A 14,482-nucleotide genomic window follows, 5' to 3' on the forward strand; every position below is an offset into this window, starting at 1 on the left:
GCCCCGCCCCAACCCGACCCCGCCTCTCGCCGGGCCCTAGCGCCGCCGGGTCAACCGGCCGGCTCCCCCCCCCCCCCCCACCCCTCAGCCTCGGCACCGCCTCGCGTCTCGCTCCCGCGCCCCGCCCTCTCCGCGCCTGGCTCCGCCCCCCCGCCGCCGCCGCCGCCGAACAGGCATGCGCGGCAGGGAGGGGGCGGGGCGGGGGCGGGGCCTCGGCTCGCCTCAGCCGGACCCTCGTGCCGCAGCATGGCGGCAGGGCGGGATCCTGCTGGCTGCTCTCGGGGCTCGGGCTCGGCTTTTCTTTTTTCTTCCTTCTGTGGCCCCAGAGGTGAAATCTTAACGGGCGCTGGCAGTGGAAGAGTTGGGGGGCGGGGGGGAGTTGGTGGATCTTTCCTTAATGGCAGCGCTGAGGCCCTTCCAGGGAAGGAGTTGCCGTGCGGCCTGGAGAGGTGGGGAGAGTGGATAGGCATAACTCAAAGCTGAATGGTAAAAGCAAATTGAAAAATAGAACTAAGACAACTTTTGCCTCCTATCAACTTAAGAGCTCTAACGCCAAGCTAACTTCAAAGTGACTGCGTGCATCTGAACAGCAGTTGTCTTGCAAAGCCCTTTCCTCTAGGGTGGCTCCCAGGAAGAGGGGGACGTGGAGAGGCACGCGCCTATGAGTTCCTCTCTTCTTTTTCTTGCTTCGAGTCTAGATGACCGGCGCTTTGGTTTCTGTGAGTCGGGGGTTTGCGTGCCCCAGCCTCAGACATCTTGGAAAATAAAGCTGATCTGGAGAGTAGTCATGTATATCAACTACTTGAGGTGTCTGCTTGGGAATGAGATGAAGCACCTTGATATGCCTGTTCGTCTGCAGACTATAACAGAAATCTGGGTGACTCGTTCAAGACGTTGATGTCTGCATTAAAGAAGCCTAAAGCTAGCTAAGATGTGACCCGCCCTTTCTTTTTTTTTTTTTCAAATATGGGAAACATCTAGCAGATTGAGATGCGTTATTATTAAGAATAACATCTACACACGTAAGGCCTAGATCACAAATGCATCCTTTCACTGTAAAAAAGATACTGTAGTATCTATAACATTAAATCATGATACTTTCTATGATCTTCAGAAGTAACCACTCTTTAGCAATTAAATTAATGGCAATAGTAAGCTTTCCTTCAGCTAAAACATAAAGAATACGACTTTAGAAAGTTTTATAACCAAACTGTTTATTGCAATGTGAAATATCCTCAAGCAAATCTTTTATATAATACCTGTGGTCTAGAAGTGTGTATTTCAAAAGTATAGTATTTGAGAAAATGAATGCCTCTTGGATGACTACATTCAGAAACTGTTGCCACAGAAACCATGGGGGAGGACAGCATCAGGGGAATGAGAAAGAATAGAAACAAAAGAAGTGGATTGGCCATTTATGTGCAGAAAAGCAAGAACGGGTATTTGGCCGGCTAGAAGTGTCAAACCTTCAGATATCCAACAGTTCATCTACTGAAATGCAAAGCTGCAAGATACATCTGCAATACGATTCCTTACAGTATTAATCTGCTACGAGAGATACCCCTGTATAATCCAGAGTGGACAGTGTTCAAGAAATGACATGAGGAAAATATGACAGGGTGCTGTCTCCCTGAAGCAAAAACACAAAAGGCCATTGCACTATTGCTGAAGCTTATAAGGTTATCTGGGAGATAACTCAGTTTGGAACCAGTTATGTGGCATCAAGTGGAACCGTACAGGCCATAGAAAACTGCAGGAATCTTGAAAGGCACTCAAATGGGAAGTTAGAGATTGCCTTGAAGTTTCTTCCTACCCATAAATTAGAGAAAGAAGGCAAAATATACTTGGTGTGAAGTGCTCTTTCTGTCTGTAGTTCCAAGGGAAAATTTAGATACTGTGGAGTATTGGACCACGTTTCAGAAAGAGTGGGGGATGTATGGCTATGCTGGCCTGCATCTGACAGGTGTGGGCTAATCGTGGCTGGAGACTAAGCAGGGGAGCTGGGAAGATGCTAAATTAGTAACATACAGAGAGACTGATTTTTTTCTAAAACGCCGTGTTAACTGAGGTGCTGTGGTATGAGCAAACTGAACTCATGCCGCATAGAATGAGGGGAAATACAGAAAGACTTTCTGTGCTATTGACCATTAAAATGAGGTAAAATATGAGGTAAAATATGAGGAAATGAGTAAGAGAATTGGAAATTATCACAAGTAAGCCCCTTGAGGTGATGGGAATTATTCAAAAATTAAGTATGCCAGTATTTGACCAGCTAAGGAAAAACAGAGTGGGTAGACCAGGATTGTGCATGTGTTTGTGTACGCTTGAGGAGACAGAGCTTTGAAAGCAGTTAGAGTCACTGCAATGCATATAGATCAGTATGGTAACTAACCCTGCCTGAGAAAAGATATCAGTCATATCTTGTATCACTGGGGAGAGACAAGATCCACCTGACAAAATGCGACAAGAGCATCTTTGCCAACTGGCCAGCCAACCTGCTGAGGAGAACTTTAACTAGGAACAAGGAAGTCTCTTGATCACAGACCCTGGGTTTGGGGAGAATTTCAGCCTGCCTGACATCTGCTACAAGCACAACACCTCAGAATGCAAGCAGTTGAGGAGAGTTCTGAAGGGCATCGAGGATAACTTCTTGATACTGGCTGGACCAACCAGGCGTGATTTGCAGCTGGATCTGCTCTTCACTAACAGGGAAGAACTGGGGGATGTGGTAATCAAAGCCTGGGCTGTAGTGACTAAGGAGTTCGTGATCCTGTGGGGCCTGAGGAAGGAGAGCAGCAGACTACAGCCCCTGGCTTTAGGGGAACAGACCAGTTTATTCAGGAAACTGGTAGGTGGGATCCACTGAACAGCAGCTCGGAAGGGTAAAGTTGCTTGGGAAAGCTGGCAGGAGAGCACAAGGATCCTACTATGGAGAAAAACAAATACATGTATTAGTATTTTCAGCAGTGAGAAAGCAAAACTGATGTGCTGTGAAAACAAAAAGAGTGGCTAAATGGGAAATTAAATTCAGGCTGGGGTTATCATAAAATCTGTATTGTTTGGTAAATTCATCCCATTCAGATACATTGTGTTTCAGTATAGGCATAAGTAGAGTTACTTGAAAATACAGTGAGCAGGTCACGTCTGCAGAGATGAGGGACTGTGTTGTGGAGAGCAGTGACTGAAAAGAAATTAAGAGTTGACAGTGGCCAGGACAGCAAAAATTAATTTCCAGTCTAATGCTATGGTATAAGCAAATAATGGAATCCTTGACTATATAACCAGGGATGTGGCAAGTAGGAAGAGACATTGTTTCCCTTCCACAGATGGCATTGGTGAGATTTTTTTGGTAATACTGTGTTAGCCTCTGGTGTCCTTGTTGTCAAAAGAATGCTGAGAAATTATTTGAGGCTGGAGGAAATTCTTTGCATGGAGAGACTTAAAGAGCACAATCTGTTTGGCTTATCAGAAAAAAGACTGGAAGGTGGCTACAGTGATCTTTAATCTTGCACAGTGAGAGGTGTAACAAGAAAAATACCTAGAAACTGAAATCAAACAAATTCAAATTAGAAATTATGCACATTTTTTAACGGTGGAGGACATTAATGGTTGGAATATGCTGCCAAGAGAAATGGCACATCCAGTATCTCCTAAGGGCTTCAGCTAAAGAATAGATGGTTTTCTTACAGAAGTACAGTAGTTGAACAGATAGAATTAATTCCCTGCCCTGAAAGTCCCTCAGAGCATGTAGTTGTTGTTATTACATAGTATTTGAATTACCATAACACCTAGAAACACAAGGCAGAGGCCAGAGCACTTTGCCTCCTTAGTCACTACGTAAAACATTAAGAGAAAACCCCATTCTATGTTCTGAAGAACTTACACTCCAAATGTGCAGAGGCACCAAGAGACACAGAGGAGCAAAGAGAAAATATAACAAGTGTGAACTGCTGCTGCTCATCTTGCGCCTCTCCTTGTTTCATAATCTTGTGGTTTGGCAGGCGCCCAGCTTACTCTGGTGTGTGTGGGTAGGCTGGCTTTAGAAACTGAAGAGTAGGCATGGTACAGGTATGTTTGTGCCTGTATCATCTATCTGTGACTACAGATGGGTTTGGCGAGTCTGGGGCATGTCAGGTTTTTATTAATGTTGCTTGACAAGAGAATTGGTCCCATGAATCTATTTACCCCTCCGCTAACCAGTCAAACCACCAACTAGTCAGACTATTGCTGCAGTATCTGAATGCAGACATATCACATCTGTTGTTGGACTAGTATACAGTACGGCTGCAAGATCATAGCATAATAGGACCATAGGATAATTCAGGTTGGACGGGACCTCTGGAGATCTCTAGTCCAACTTTCTGCTCATAGCAGAGTCAGATCTGAGGTCAGAACAGGTTGCTTTGCGTATATATACCTATTTACTTGTTCTGGAAACTCTTAAATTTGGATCCAGACATAATAGCGGGGGGGGGGGTTGTTACTTGCAAGAAAACCATCTGAATTCACCATCTGTATTTTTATTGACACATAGCCCAGTGAAGGTCATCCACCATTCTCATGATATATTAACCAGCCTTGCTATGGAAATGCACATTTGTGGGCAGTGGGTGTTGCAGGATTCATGCTATGAGGTAATAGAGAGTAAGACATAAAAGAAATTTTCCCCAACTTGTATTTCATAATTCCAAGAAAACCTGAAGCTGCATCAGATTATATAGAAGTGGAATCTTAATGCACTATGTGAGTGAAATTGGATCCTTGGGAACAGAAGAGACAAACAGGAAATATATTTGGAAAGTCATGTTATATCAAACCATCTTGTACTGACTGACAGGTAGTTAAACATCTATATTAGTAGATTAATCTTTGTAAATTATGTTGAGGATACATTTCCAGAAAATACAACTATTTTCATAACAGTTGTACATGCTCTCTGGGAGCCATGACGGGGGGTGGTGGTAGACTAACTAGATATGGGAGGATCTGAGCAAGTTGTTAAACAAGTGATACATTTTATTCGTAGGTTCCAAAGAAAAAAATTCAGTCTTAGTTGTAATCATAAGCAAGACATTAATAAATTATTATCACAGAAAACTATACAAATTATAAAAATCATGATATTACAATTGTACAATAGATAAATATTATTTTATTCCTTAGCACTTTTCATCAGTAAATCTCAGAATATTTTACAAAGAGGTGTGAGAAATAATATTATTAGACCAAATCTGTAAACAGAATAAATTAGGTGAGAGTTCTCTGACAGGGTAAAATTTGTTGATTATGATTTTTTCCTGTGCACTCATTTCAGAAGACCAAAGCTTTCCTCAGTAAGGGTGTTGGGTTTTGTTGGTTTGTGGGTTTTTTTTTTGTTTTTGTTTTAAGCAGAGAGTAATATTTGTTTCTTGCAGTGTTCACACATGGGGATATTTTGATACTTCCATTTTCACGGCTCAGCTGATACTGGGCATCTTGCCATATATATATAGCTGGCAAACAATTAACCTGTTATTACACAAAGGATTACCAGCATCTGAAAAGTTAAAAGAGAAAATAAAAAATTTTATGCTACTAAACTGAATACAAATTTCTACCAACAGCACTTAAAATATACATTGGTTAAGAGAAAGGTCCAATAAGACTGTAAAATATAAGAATTTAGTTGTGTTGAAAATAACAGGACATTTCTAAACTGTTACCACTGTTTAAGTCTTTAGACTCCTAAAAGCAGGTAGAATTCTAACTGAAAATACAGTTACAGTTCTTAGAAAAAGAGTCCATTTATAAAATGGTAACTCTTTTGAAAGATGTCATTGTATTCTGCAAGAAAAATGTGTATAGTTTGGGTCTTGGTGATCTCGATATGAAAGGACGTGAACCAGGCACAAAAACAATAACTGTGTGCTTTTTGACGTTGTTCTGAACAGAATCTTTTGGAGAAATAGGGCCATAAGTATATTTAGAAATAAGGGGTTTTAATATTGTAATGAAATACTTCCAATAATAGAAACTTTCCTTAAAAATTAATGGCTTTGATCTTTGACACAGGCACTAGGGAAACCAGTGTCTCAGTAACTCCAGTTTCTCCTTAGATGAAAACCTCAGGAGTCAGTGACAGTGCTCTAACACTGGAAAAATGGAAAATCCATTACTAGAGGTGAGAAGTGCAAGACGCTGCTTCATTCTCAGTGTTCTCTACCAGAATACCAAGCAAAGCTTCCTGCTGCAGTCAGCAAGATAGTATTTTTGTGATCTTCACAGCAGTTCTCCAAAAGCAGGATTAGCTGTCATGTAATAACAACAGTGATGCACAATATGACAACAGGCAGCCTCCAGGTGAAGAGTCTTTGTATCATTACAGTCCCCCCCACTAATCAGTTCTCTACAGTACCAAGATATAAAGGAAGCTGAGGAGGAATATGTAAAATGCCATGCAGATAGCTACGCAGTGGAAAAAATTATCAATAAGGGGTAGAAAAAATACTGGAAAGAGCTTTGTGGAGATAATAAAATTGCTAAAGAGCATTTACTGTTAATAGCCTGTGTTTTTCATGACACTAATGGGTGGTTAATTATTTTTGTTTTAATTGAAACATATGTCACAGTGAGCAATATTTTGTGCTTCCGCTGATCTAAAGCTATTGTTCAAATGCATGTTGCAATCAGTTCTCAAACAATGCTCTCTGTCAGCAATACAGAAGTAGAATGATTTTTATTTCTTCTCTTGGAAGATTTATACTCTGGAAGACCCACAGTTCACCTCTGTACTTGCAGATGGTCAGTTAAATACTTCCATCTGGTTATACTTGTTTTTCTCTGGTTATACTTAGTTTTTTCTGAAAAAAAAAAAAAAACAAAAACCCAAAGCAAAAAAACCCCAAACCCAACAACCCAAAACAACCAACCAACCACAAGTTATTGCATGAGCAGCAGAACTAATAAAGCTCCATTTCGTATGGATTTGTGCCCTGTGTCTTTATACTGCAGTAACCCAGGCATCACCTCTTTGTCCCGTACGGCCTCATTTCCTCCTTTCATTTCCCCTGTGATTTAATTTCCTCTTCTCCTCCTGCAGCACTTCTTCTGTGTTTGTTTTGTCCTGTTTTGCCCCTTCACCTGCACTGCCTCTCTCCCTTGGATAAGCTGCGGCTGCCATGGAGCAGCACATATGCTAATTAGCTCACTTACTATTTTGCATATTCCATGAAGGACTCCACAGCATTTCACAAACATTAATGAATTGATCCTTAACAATGACCCTGCTCCATAAATATGCACTATTATTCCTACTGTACGTATGGAAAGTTGGTCTAGTTTATCCTTGGTTGGTTGTAGCTTGGTCAAGTTTTATCTTTTGTTAATTCTGCGTTTCACTTCTCCTTGACTAACCATTAATTTGTTCTTTTCTGGCTGTAGTGTTTGTTCAGAGCAGCTGTTGTTGTCTCATTGACAGGGTTTGTCAGAGCGTAGCCAACTCTCATTATTTTATCGCAAGCCTTGTGATATATGATAGTTCCCTTGTAACCACAGTTCCTGGGTTCAGGTGATGAGGATTACTTCAGAAATTCACCTTTTGTTTATTATAACAAGTTTACCGCTCAAGAGGCTAGAAAACTGAAAAATGTGATGGCAGGACTGAAAATGTTCAAAACAGGGTGAAAATAAAAGCACATGTATTTTTAAAAAATACAACTATTTTAAAGCATCTGTACCTTGTGATGTCATGGGATCTGTCTCAGGTTCATCATTTAAGATACTGGCATGTGTAAGACTGCAGAAGCTGGAAAGGAGGCTGGCCTGCAAAAAGCAAATCACTCAGTGAAGGCTGACATTTTCTGACCACAAATTCAAACTCTGCTAAAGCACCTAGGAGAGAATATATAATTGGAATTATAATCACATGAGAAGTGCTTTAATGCAGAGAACAGTGTGGTTTTTACTCCTGTAGTTTCTGTATTTGATTCTGCCTGCCTTTTCCTTCAAGAGGAGGCTATGAAGGCAGGATAGGATTTTCTTTTAGCATCCAGAAGATACGCAGAACTAGAGTAAGACAATAATGTTCACTGAAAGATTGTTACAATCTGCTCAGTGCTTGAGGTTGCAATAACTCTGGTTACTTCATGCATTATTAAAAAGAGCATTCTGTAGCACTATTAAAATCATAAACATTCTACTTTGTCTTTATGTATTTATACAGAAAAACAAATTTAATTTGGCATAGTTTGAAGATAAATTTAAATTTGTGCTTACTGGAATTCAGCTAACACTAAGTAGAAAACATTCCTTTACTTGAAATAAAACTAGCAATATTTTATATAGCCCTTTCCTTCCAGCAAGGTTCTTTGCTATTTCGTACGCAATTAAAAACAATTATGTTAATGGCTCTGATTAGAACAATTAACGAGAAATGCAAATGGCTACCTCAGATGCCAATATGCTAATACAATGCCATAAAGTATTTATAGAATAGGGAATGATTCCACCCACATTTTTACTTTATGCTGTTGTATCCATCAGGCATGCTGCCTTTTTAAACTACAGCACCTGATGTTGAGAAGTTTGAATCACCATAACAATCAAAACAATCTCTGGCACCTATGGAGGTCTTCGGTCCAATCCCCTGCTCAAAGCAGGTCCAGCTAGATCAGGTTGCTCAGTGCCGTGTTGTGTTCTAAATAGCTTCAAGGATGTGAACTCCACCATCTCTCTGAGCAACCTGGTTGAGTTTTTGACCACCTTTACATTAAAAATGTTTTCATTATCTTGAGTCAGAAATTTCCCATGTTCTAACTTCTGTCCATTGCCTCTTCTCCTTCTACTGTGCACCTTTTAGAGGTGTCTGTCTCCGTCTTCTCTGCACGCTCCCATGAGAGAGCAGAAGAGAGATATAAGATTTCCTTCTCCTCTGCCAGTTGAGCAAACCCAGCTCTTTCAGCTGCTTCTCCTAGAAGAAGTCCCTGTGCTTCAGCCCCATGACCATCTTGGTGGCCCTCCACTGGGCTTGCTTCAGTATGTCCATGTCTTTTGTGTCCTGGGGAGCCCAGAACAGGATGCATACTCCAGATGTGGTCTCGCAAGTGCCAAATGGAGGGGAAGAATCCCTTGTCCTGCTGGCTAACCTCTTCCTAATACAGTCCTGGATGTAGTTGACTTTGTGGCAAGGGCATATTGCTGTTGTCCACCAGGACCCTCAGGTGCTTTTCAGCAAAGCCCCTTTCATTGCAGCCAGCCCTCTGCCTGTCCTGTTGCATGGAGTTATTCCAACCCAAGCACAGGACTTTGTGTTTGCCTGTCCTGAACTTAAAGGTTCCTGTCAGCCCATTTCTCCAGCCTGTCTCAGTCCCTCTCAATAGCAGCCCTGCCCTCCAGTGATTTGACCTCTCCCAACAATTAGGCTCAAACTCACCTGAGAATTAGCAGCAAAAAAATTGTTTTGTAATATAGTTTCAGTGAGATTTTATCAGTTCAAACTCAGTGTGCCATTACAATAAACTGTTCTTATATATGATACTTTACATCAGGTATTATATTTCAGCAGCAAAGCTCGTATTCAGATCTACTTAAAGCTAAATCTCTTTGCCCTCCAAAGTTAAGCCTGTCTTGAAAAACCAATCGGCATAGGTTGAGCTTCTGTTAAAATTATACTTTATAGTGAATAAAATGGTCACATGCTAGAAATCAGATAAGGAAAAGGTCAACTAAGTCTGGCCCTCACCCGTCTGCAGTTTTTCCTACAGTATATTTGTTTTGTTTTGGCCAATCTATTTTAAGGTGATTAAAGGCCAATTCTGTCCTGTTTATTCCTTACAGACAAAGATTCTTTGAAGACCCTCAAAGTTTTGCCTGAGCAAAATCATCAGTATATACGAACTGACTTTGTGCCACTGAAATCACTGAGAGGCCATTGCATGAGTGTTAGATTAAAAAATTGTCTCCTAGTTCCCAGCTAGCAGATTAAGGACAAGCACTGAAACATTTACAGCCAGCAAAAAATTCAGCTTCATGTTTCGTGGATTGTGATCATCTTCAGTAATAACAGAAGTATCTCAGAAATAATTGGTGCATGGTAAGTAAGCTAGCTGGGACTGTTGTGTACAAATCTGATCACTGATACTCAAGAGAGATGTGTGGGAATGGGAGCAAATGCACAGAGCCTGCTATGTGCCTGGAGGCTCCAAGAGCCTGGATTATTTAGCTTAGTAAAATGAAGGTGTAGAGGGGATATTCTTCTGTGTAAATAATTACAGAAGAAGGGCAAGCATTGTTGTTCTTCCAGCTAGAAGTACACATAAGATCAGACATAAACAAATGAAGAGAAAATAGTAAGTTCGTAATCATTAAGCCAGTTATTTCTTAAACTGTAGTTAATAGCTCCCAAGAGGGTTAGCAAAGGGCTTAAGGGAGATTGTGAAAGATCAGATTTTTTAAAATATATTTTAATATTAATTCTATACTTATATTCAATACGTTATCAAAAGAAAAGCCCCACAAAAATCTCCACATTATGCAGATTTACTGCTGGCAGCAGCTCAGTTCCCTCATGACAGAGGAGAAAAAAGTATCTGTAATTACCAGCTGTGTCAGCCAACAAGTGGCTAATCACCTTTAGTCAAAACAACTAAATATACAGTGAGGCTGATGCTGACAATATGAGGAGTTGCTTGTTCCTGGCTAGATGGGTTGGACTCAGGGGAGGTTATGTACAGACCTCAAAAAAGTAGTAACACAAGGAGTTTGAGAAAATGCTGCATTAATGAAACCAGTTTCCTAAGAAGCCACTCCATTAGTAAAGGAGGAAAGGGACATTAACTGCTTTTGAAATGAAGTTTGATAAATGGATTATATTATTTGGTACTGGTGAGAAGCTGGTCACAGTTACACAACAGCTTCCTTGGAAGTTCCTGATGATTTCTGTATGGTCAGTAATGCAGTATTCACTGATGCACATATACAAGTAGAATGCTATGTTACTCAAATAAGCAGCTGAATGACAGAACTTGTTCAGTATTTCAGATTTTACGTGGCAGTCAAGATAATGATGAAAAAAGGCCATTTGTTTAGGTTCAGTATCAATCTATCTGCATCTAGTAACATTTTGAATTAGCAATTAATGTGTAAGTAACATTAGCGTAATAAAAACTTTCACCCATGTGTGTGACATGCTGGGCCCCATCACAATTCTTGGTCTGTACAGTTTTTGCCTTTTCATTTCTCTAAAGGGCACGCTGTCATCATTTTCCACTCCTCCCTCCATGGAACGCCTCACAGGCAATGCAGCTCAGTACAACCACCTGTACTGGCACTTCTGTGATTCCACAGTGAGCCCATTCAAGGAGTTTGTACAGTCATTTTTGGAAGGTGGTTGGTTGCTCAGACCCAAATTTTGTTGATTTTAACTCCCATGAAACTAGGCTCCGGCTTAGATTTACAGCATGGGTTTTGTGGATGAGGAGTTGAACTGACTACCAGAAATAAAAAGGTTGTTAGAGCTAGAATCATTGGGGAGCTAAAGAGACCATGAAAGGGGACAGAAGCATGATTCTGAGATGCCACATAACATGATCCTTTTGGAAAGAGTGAACAATGGAACAACAGGGTCAACTTAAGAGGTGACACAGATGACTGGTCAGTAACTTTTTGATCAGAAGCGCAGGGTAGATCCTGCATTTCTATGGATGGGAGCCTGCCATGGGGTAACCAATTAACTTCACCATCTTAATTTTCAATTTACTCTTGGTTTTGCAGCATCATCACAAGAGGAACTGCAGGTTTCAGTCCTCTTTGTTTAACACCTATTCTCAGTTATTTCTGTTAAAATCTTGCTCCAGCCATAATCAGCTATCTTTTTTTTCAAGTAATGAATGCATTATGTGAGACACAGGAGACCTAGACCCTATTGAAGGGGAATATTTTTCATTTTTCACCTCAAAGCCCTTTACAGACTCTCATTAATTTAAATTCCTTCCACAGCCCTGCTGAATAACCTAACACAAATGGAATGTCACACTTGAGATCTCTGTGTGTATCACTTGGTCCTCTGAGCATAGGAGTGAGCCAGATCCCACTGTGCATTAAAATTTCAGTGAAGGATTCCTGACAACCCCATGTGCAGAATCGTCATAGCACATTTATTCTTTAGAGAGAGCTGTTATCCAGACAGATGCTGCAGAGAAGTGTCAGAAACAAAATGGGGCTCTCCCAGAGAAGATATCAGAATCCTGACGATGGGAGCTTGGGGACTGGAAATCAGGGGGTTTTGGCATGGTACACTCTGGAAAACAAAGTGATGTTTATCTAGTCCCCACTCCTCCGACTTCTAATGAGCCCTCCCTTTCAAGCTCCTTTCCCCAGCAACTTTTGAATTGGCTCCCATTGAAGCTGCTTTCCCTGTCTTGCTCTACCTCCAAGCAGGGAGAGTAGGAGGGAAACACAGTCTACCATGGTGTAGTGAGATTTCCAGAGTACATTAATGGGTGGAGCACCAGCCTGGGACCTTCACAGGGTTTTAGATCTTCACCTTAAGCTGGGTGTTGCCACTTGCGCTCACCCCACTCTTGGGGATGTACTGTTTCTGAAGCAGAACCATATGTGGTGTTTGCTCTATAGCCTAGGAGAAGTTGGAGTCTGGATCCTACAACTGCAGTTTGATCAAGGAAGAGCAGTTTAGGCTGGGTTTCTGAGGGCAGGAGGCAGGGCAGTAAGGGGAGCACCTTGCAGTCTGAAATGTAAGGCTGCAGGTCTCCCCCACATCTGCTTGGCTGCTAGCTCGTTTCCAGGCCAGAACTCACCCCACAACCTGTGCACCTTTGTCTGCTGGAGACAGCCATTATTAAGAAATCCTTCTGTGAGCAACGTACCAAGGCTCTGCAGTCTTGTAAGTGCTCGGTAGGCCACAATTTTGGGAGACGGTGTATCAAATGTTGGTAGATAGGATGGACTGATGGACTTCTGGATCAGACCCAGACAGCGTGCTCAGTGAATGATTCAATGGAGACAAGCTGTGAAACATGATTGTTTCTTTGAAATGTGGAGCTAAAGAAGGATCCTGGGAATGTGCTAATTAAGGTAAATTTTATGAATAAAAACATTACTGAAATTTCAAATAAACCTCTCATGCAATTTATTCAGGAAAAAAACGTAGCAAATCCTGATGTCTTTCTTGGCTCCAAATAAAGCAGAGTTCAATTAAGTTCACAGTTACTGCTCCCTTATGGATTACACTTACATGCTCTGTATGTGGACATGAGTTTCAACATGTGGAGTTTCTTCCCCGTTCCTTCCTGCTCGATGTTGAGATTTGCCCTCTATGTAAATCACTGGCAAGAGTAAGGTGTTCAGCTCACTGAAAATGCCTATCTTCCTTTATTCAATAATGCCTTTTAGGATGTGGCTGCCCATCTTTACTTTGCTTGATACCCTCCCTGAAATCTCTCTATCTGTTGCCAATATGCTTCCTCACCTAAGAGCTGTTCAGGCTCATAACTATCTTTACGCTTGGAAAAGTTTCATGGTAGCTAGGCTGAATGCATATTAAAATATACAGTTTTTCTCTGTGTAGATATCGGGTGCTCTAAACTCTAGATTTTTCATGGTGCAGAGCTGGAATACAGACACGTTTTTTCTAAATATAACACTTTACTCCAAGAGATTTCGTGTGGAGACAGGGCCTCTGTCTGTCATAACATGCCCCGTCAACTAGCTTCGCAGGCAGAACCTGATAGTGTATTTAATCCTCCATATCCATTCTTGTGATCCATAAATATTAAACTAGCTTTAAAATGATGACAGAAAGGGCTTAAGTTTTGCAAGACAACATTAGAATAACTGTGAAGTTAGTCAGAGGATCAAATATGTTTTTATATGCCGCTTTAAGTAATCATGCCTCCCCTAAATAAATAAGTGCTTCTTTCATTCAAAACAAAAATTCCTGCAGTAGGGCAACTTCTCGCTGAGACAAGTTTTGAACTGTCCCTGCACGTCTAGCTCAGGGGAAGGAGGCCCTCTTTTGACTCACTCCTGCCTGCAATCAGCTTCCCATGATGATTCCTGTCTGCTCTAACACTGACGATGCACAAACACAATGAGTCACGCCGTCAGCTCTGGAAGCGGCTCACCAGTCCGCTTCATTTTCAGGCACCACACAGCTGATGCAACCTGTGGCCACATAAAGGCTCTTTGTTGAGAATCCGTACGTTATTTATCTTTGTGGAAACATCTGCCACAGAAATTGGAAACTACGGCACTATAATAAGAAGAAACCCCATTACAATACTAAGAAACCCCAAACCTGAGCAGCCTCTTTGCGTCTGCTGTTGGTTTGCTTCTCCCACCATGCCTTCCTGCCCAGGATTACCTGGATCTCCAGTCAGGCAGCCGTGACTGACACACAGTATCGGAAGGCTCACATTACCGCAAATTTAAATTTCGGTGCACTTCCTTAATGTCGTAAAACAACTTCTTGGCTGCTTATATTTTACAT

The 14,482-nt window shown here is 41.4% G+C and overlaps 1 long non-coding RNA gene across 3 annotated transcripts; it reads right to left on the reverse strand.

Annotated features, from left to right (window-relative positions):
- Positions 1-2,809: 2,809 nt before the first annotated feature.
- On the reverse strand, positions 2,810-14,250 carry LOC128153340 (uncharacterized). 3 transcript variants are annotated; one of them, XR_008238934.1, is made up of 3 exons: positions 13,229-14,250; positions 7,716-7,800; positions 2,810-2,926 (listed from the first exon to the last, which is right to left on the reverse strand). It is a non-coding gene; the product is annotated as an uncharacterized LOC128153340 (long non-coding RNA). The 3 variants fall into 3 exon arrangements; XR_008238932.1 differs by lacking the exon at positions 2,810-2,926 and adding an exon at positions 4,950-5,536; XR_008238933.1 differs by lacking the exon at positions 2,810-2,926 and adding an exon at positions 5,836-6,287.
- Between the last annotated feature and the right edge of the window lie 232 nt (positions 14,251-14,482).

This window comes from Harpia harpyja, chromosome 17 (assembly GCF_026419915.1).
Source record: "Harpia harpyja isolate bHarHar1 chromosome 17, bHarHar1 primary haplotype, whole genome shotgun sequence".
Taxonomy (NCBI): domain Eukaryota; kingdom Metazoa; phylum Chordata; class Aves; order Accipitriformes; family Accipitridae; genus Harpia; species Harpia harpyja.